The sequence below is a fragment of the Phyllobates terribilis genome, unplaced genomic scaffold, assembly GCF_046119375.1.
Source record: "Phyllobates terribilis strain yellow unplaced genomic scaffold, ASM4611937v1 Scaffold_2__4_contigs__length_985480577, whole genome shotgun sequence".
In the NCBI taxonomy this organism is placed as follows: Eukaryota; Metazoa; Chordata; class Amphibia; order Anura; family Dendrobatidae; genus Phyllobates; species Phyllobates terribilis.
The window spans coordinates 947,639,503-947,645,643 of record NW_027362762.1 but is presented as its reverse complement, the minus strand read 5'-3'; the positions used below and the strand labels follow the sequence as shown (position 1 = coordinate 947,645,643).

Sequence of the window (6,141 nt, the reverse complement as noted above, 5' to 3'; positions counted from 1 at the left end):
GTTGTAGTGTTCTATGCTTAGAAGTGCCGACCATCTACTGCTTTTTGTCACTATTTTTTATTGGGATGTAAAAAACAAGTGATATTACCCCAGTAGAGTCAGCTAAGCGAAGCGATTTTCATAGCCCTCACCCACCGGCCACCACCTCTAGCACCAACCAGCAAATCGAATTTTACAAAAAGTTCACGTTCTCCTGAATCTAATTTTTTTTAATTCACTTTCTGAGGATTTAGAAAAGCAGCAGCCGGCTGGCATTTTGCTGATTTGTAGAAAGGTGTAAAAAAAATCACCATGTTGCTTCTTACCCCTCGCTCTACAGCAGCCCTTGTCTGTCCCCTGCGGAGCTCTATGCACCACCGCATGTGAGACTCTTATCTTCCAGCATCTTCACCTGTGGTTTCACTCAATGCTTCACTGTCACAGGTGTGTCAGAGGTGACAGACAGTCGCCCTGCAGTGGTTTGCAGGAGATCTCAACGTTTGGCAATGCAGACAGTTGCCTAGATAGGAGGCTGTGTTTAGGACCCAGCGACTACCTCCCTTTAGTCTGGGTGTATATATACCTGGTGTGTCTAGGTGGGCGTCGCTGGTTATACTCATTTCTACTTGGAACTTGGCTGAAGAAGCATCACATCCTCTCTTGAGTCTTGAGGACATGTGCCCTGTTGGAGTTCTTCTAAAGCTAAGTTGTTGTTCCCCTGTGTTGTCTTCCCTTTTTGTCTTTAGAGTGCTAGTGGAGGTTGAGTAGTGCTCATCTCCTTCCACCCCCAGCTATAACCTAACGCCAGGGATAGTAGGATGAGGCACGTGATCGGTAACAGCTGCGGAGGCTGTATAGGGACGTTAGGGGGAGACAGGGTGACGCTTGTCCAGATTAGGAGATCACCTCTTCCCGCTTTCCCTATTGTCTGGGCTCCCATTCCCTTTCCCCCCTGTGTTGCACTCACTCCTGGCGTGACTCTCTGTGTTGCACTCACACCTGGCGTGACATTCACTCTGTGGTCGGACCGGAGTCAGTGACTCAGGCTGCACATAGCACAATGTGATATCGTAACATGAGAGGTGACATCAGTGGCCTACTCCATGGAGGAGGAGGTGAGCTGTGATATCTCCTATTGTGAATGGTGGATCCTGTGTTATCTACTGTATATAGAGGTTTTATCAGTCATTGTACAGGAGGAGGAGGAGGGGAGAGCTGTGACATCACCTATTGTGAATGGTGGATCCTGTATTATCTACTGTATATAGAGGTGTTATCAGTCATTGTATGGGAGGAGGTGAGCTGTGACATCACCTATTGTGAATGGTGGATCCTGTTTTATCTACTGTATATAGAGGTTTTACCAGTCATTGTACAGGAGGAGGAGGTGAGCTGTGTGATCACTTATTGTGAATGGTGGATCCTGTGTTATCTACTGTATATAGAGGTGTTATCAGTCATTGTACAGGAGGAGGAGGTGAGCTGTGACATCACCTGTGACATCACCTATTGTGAATGCTGGATCCTGTGTTATCTTCTGTATGTAGAGGTGTTATCAGGAGGATAACTAATTGAGAAACTTGAATTCAATGATTAATGTGTGTCTCGGCACTTTACTCCATGTTGTGTAGCTTCCCTATCTACTGATCTCAAACCATGAGTCTCTGGGATGTTTCCAGTCTCCAGCTGGCAGTGTGGGGTCTGTGTTTCGCAATGTGCTGTTCTTGTTTCTGAGCTCCAGATGAAATATCTGTCAGTGATATGTGAGACTTACAATGGATCAGACGGTAAGGTGGGATCCGGCTACCGCTTTTCTATTTTTGTTTTAGATTTTTTTCTGTTTTTAGTAGTTTTGCTAACTTTGTGAAGTAATAAAGCTGTAAGATGGAGGCAGTGACTGTAAAAAAAACGTGAACCAAAAAGGATTAGGAAGGGAGTTTTTCATGCAATGAAGTTTTGAAGAAACTTTTGCTTATTGCTGCATTGCCTATTATTTTGTGCCAAATTTATAAAAAAAAATGTTTGCACGATGTTTGATAAATTTGGTGCATATTTAGTTACAACACTTTTGTCTATAAATGTCTTTTTTTTATACTTATCCCCTATGGTAGTGAGAAATGCAACTTTTTTTGCAACTCTTTCAAAATTGCAATTTTTAAAACTGGCTTAAACCTATTTGCATCTCTAGCCACTCTTATGTTCCCACCCACATTTTAATAGTGAAGAAAATCGCAAATAAAAACACACATTTTTGAACAAAAACAAATTTTGACATAATGTGCAAATTATTGATGCCAGAAAACTGATTTAAAAAAAACTATTCGCAATTATTCCAATTTTATTTTTTATTGTTGTTTTTGTAGCAAAAAAAAATAATTATCTTGTTAATATTCTAGAATTTTGAATTTTTTGTTTCGTCTGAAGATCACAATCATTTCCAAGAATCAGAGATTTATTTTTGTTGTGATTCTGTGTTATACCGTGCTACTCATATGTCCTATAATGTGTTTCTGCTATCAGTGAGGTTATTTATGGTCCTCTCACGAAGGTTCTGCCACTAAATGCATTTGTAACTAACAAGTCATGTCAGACTAACTTAATTTCCTTCTATGACAGAATCACTGACTGGGTGGATCAGGGAAATGCTGTAGATATAGTATATCTTGACTTCAGGAAAGCATTTGACAAAGTATCTCACACCATCCTTATTGAAAAAATGACCAAGTATGCAATGGACCAGGCAACTGTTAGGTGGATTCATAACTGGCTTAGTGATCAGACTCAAAGGGTGGTTGTAAATGGCTTCACATCCAGCTGGATGAATGTCTCAAGTGGGGTACCACAGGGCTCCGTCCTGGGACCTGTATTGTTCAACATCTTTATCAATGATTTAGATGAAGGAATTGAGGGTAAACTGATTAAATTTGCTGATGACACAAAGCTAGGAGGGATAGCTAATACTAGAGAAGAGAGAGAGAGGATTCAAAAAGACCTAAATAAACTGGATCAGTGGGCAGCAACCAACAGAATGGTTTTTAACAGGGAAAAATGCAAAGTACTACATCTGGGCAATAAAAATGAAAAAAGCATATACAGAATGGGAGGAATAGAGCTAAGCAACAGTACATGTGAAAAAGACTTAGGTATACTAATAGATCATAGACTGAACATGAGTCAACAGTGTGATGCAGCAGCAAAAAAGGCAAATACAATTCTGGGATGTATTAACAGAAGCATACAGTCTAGATCACGTGAAGTCATTATCGGTCTTTACTCCTCTTTGGTCAGACCTCATCTGGAATACTGTGTACAGTTTTGGGCACCACATTTTAAAAAAGACATAGACAAACTGGAGCAAGTTCAGAGAAGAGCGACCAGAATGGTGACTGGTCTGCAAACCATGTCCTATGAGAAACGGTTGCAGGATTTGGGAATGTTTAGCTTGCAAAAAAGAAGACTGAGAGGAGACTTAATAGCTGTCTACAAATATGTCAAGGGCTGTCACATTGTAGAAGGATCATCTTTATTCTCATTTGCACAAGGAAAGACTAGAAGCAATGAGATGAAACTAAATGGGAGGAGACACAGATTAGATATTATAAAAAACTTTTTGACAGTTAGGGTGATTAATGAGTGGAACAGGCTGCCACGAGAGGTGGTGAGTTCCCCTTCAATGGACGTCTTCAAACATAGGCTGGACAGACATCTGTCTGAGATGATCTAGTGAATCCTGCTTTGAGCAGGGGGTTGGACCAGATGACCCAGGAGGTCCCTTCCAACTCTACCAGTCTATGATTCTATGATTGGGCAATTCGTCAAGATCCGCTGCTGGCAGCTCCTGTGTAGTCACCGACCAATGACGTCCCAGATGTACTTTGTCAGAGACATCAGGGATTTGTGCACACACAACCCCGATTACTCACTACGTAGATATCGGCAAGCTCCCAGTGAGCGTATGGCGTACACTCTGCCGGATCCCTACGCATGGAATTTGTTTATGCGCCCAGTACGGTCACTGCCAGCTTCACAAAAACCCACTTATTATTATTCGCTCCCACCACTGGCTGAGTTTGAAATATAATAACACCTGGTCGGACACCTGCGTTCTGGTAGCGCATATGGCTTCGGGGGAGGGAACAATTACAGGACAAAAGAAACAGGACTATTAAATGTTATATTTAATCCAAAAGGGAGGCAGTGTTAGGAAAAATATACAAGGATTTTACAAAGGGGACATTTACAGTACAGAATATACAGTTACACAAAGTAAACAGGATTAAAGAAGACTTACTATAATGATCGCTGAGACAATTCATTATAGGTGGAGGGGAGGCACTCCAGATTTGACCATTACCGAAAGGCATCCTTTGCTATAAAAAAATATATCCTCCCGGCAATGAATACTGATCCATCCTCAGTGGAGTCTTTTATGCCAAAGGGGGAGGCCGGCCCACACACCCCCTGTGCTGACATCATGTGGGCTGGGCTCCAGCCTTCACATTTTTATTAAAATCGCTAACTTCTGGGATAACTTATCGCTCGTTGATCGCAGAAGCTTGCAAACAATGCCATAATTTCCATTATGAATTTGCCTTTCTTTAGAGACCACACATTACATAGTTGTGTTCTGCTATTTTGTTACTTTTGCTTTAACGCTCCCCGGAGAAGTTCACAGCTCCAGAAAAATAATCATATTGTTCTTTGGCTGACCCTGCCACTAAAAATATAGGTCCCGTTATTGTCAGACGTATGGAACTTGAGATATTCCATATTACATATAAGCGCTGGCCCGGCTGCAGACATCTGTTAAATTCCTTTTGATGTCCTGGGACTACAACCTTCTTACCTAGATGTATATTTATCGCAAGCCAGTGTTAATTGGGTTTGGTAGCACCCTTTGTGCTAGCATTTGCTATAAATTATTTCTCCTTTGTGGGATAATTTGCATGGGGATTGCTGGCCAAAGTGCCACTATAGGGGAGGGGGAATGTGAAGAGGGGTCTGGGAGGGAGAAATCCTTAATATTTCTTAATACTTTTCTGACATACTTGATGGGAGAAAAGTCTGAAGACTCTGCAGCCATGGGAGCACGTTTAAGCCATGATGGCTGCTCACAGTACGGACGCTTTCACTCTCCATTTTGTGGGAGGTTTGGACATAAGCCCCGACGGGTCAAAAAATATAGGAAAATGGGACAAAGCGCACTGCAAAAGGGACCTAACACTAGCAACATGTGGCCTGGTGTTGTCGAGTTGAATAATGCTCCTGGTACACTTTCACATTCCCTCTTGAAGTCCCCTCTGTAGGGTTGTCCACATGGTTTCCAGTACAATCTCGGGCTATCATTGCATCAAAGGCATAAGCAGAACTTATCACTAAAGAGCAGAGACCTTCATTACAGCCTCCATTGCTGTCTTGCTCTGCACACTGATTGCCCTTGAGAGCAGTGGTGTGAGGTCAATGTAACACCCAGGGGTGGATTAAGAGTAGCAAGGGCCCCGGGCAGTTTAGAAGGCGCGGGCCCCCCCCACACACACACACACCTGATGTATCACGTGACATGTCACATGATCCCCTGTGATAGATCATGTGATAGTTCACGGGAAATTAATTTGGCACAATATTAATTGTGCTGCCCCATCTGAGAGCAGCACAATATAGGGGCAGATACCCTGATTCCAGCGATGTGTCACTTTTTCAGCTGCTTGTTGTCATTTTGAGAAAATCACCGTTTTATCTGCTGCAGATCTAGCAGCTCTCTGAATGCTGCACTCTGTATAGCCCCGCCCACACCACTGATTGGCAGCTTTCTGCCCATGCTCAGTGTACACAGAAATCTACTGATCAGTGATGGGGGTGGGGTCCTACAGAACTTACTAGTCATCTAGTGATAATTACCTTCCGACAAATCAATGATTTTATCAAAACAACACTAAGCAGCCCAGTAAGTGACACATTACTGGAATCAGTGCCTCTAACCCTACATTATGCTGCTCTCAGATTAGGTGGCAAAAACCTGATGACAGATTCCCTTTAAAGGAGCTGTAAACACAAAAAAGTTTGTATTAAAAAAAATACAAGCCATTTGGGAAATTAACTTTTTTTCATTGTTAATTCACATTAGACTGTATCTTCAACACTTTTGTCAGCAGGTCTTATTAC

General features: G+C 42.3%; 1 pseudogene; it reads left to right on the top strand.

The window, feature by feature from the left end:
* Window positions 1-224: 224 nt before the first annotated feature.
* Window positions 225-6,141, top strand: part of LOC141239266 (neural cell adhesion molecule 1-like) — a 56,149-nt pseudogene continuing 50,232 nt past the window's right edge.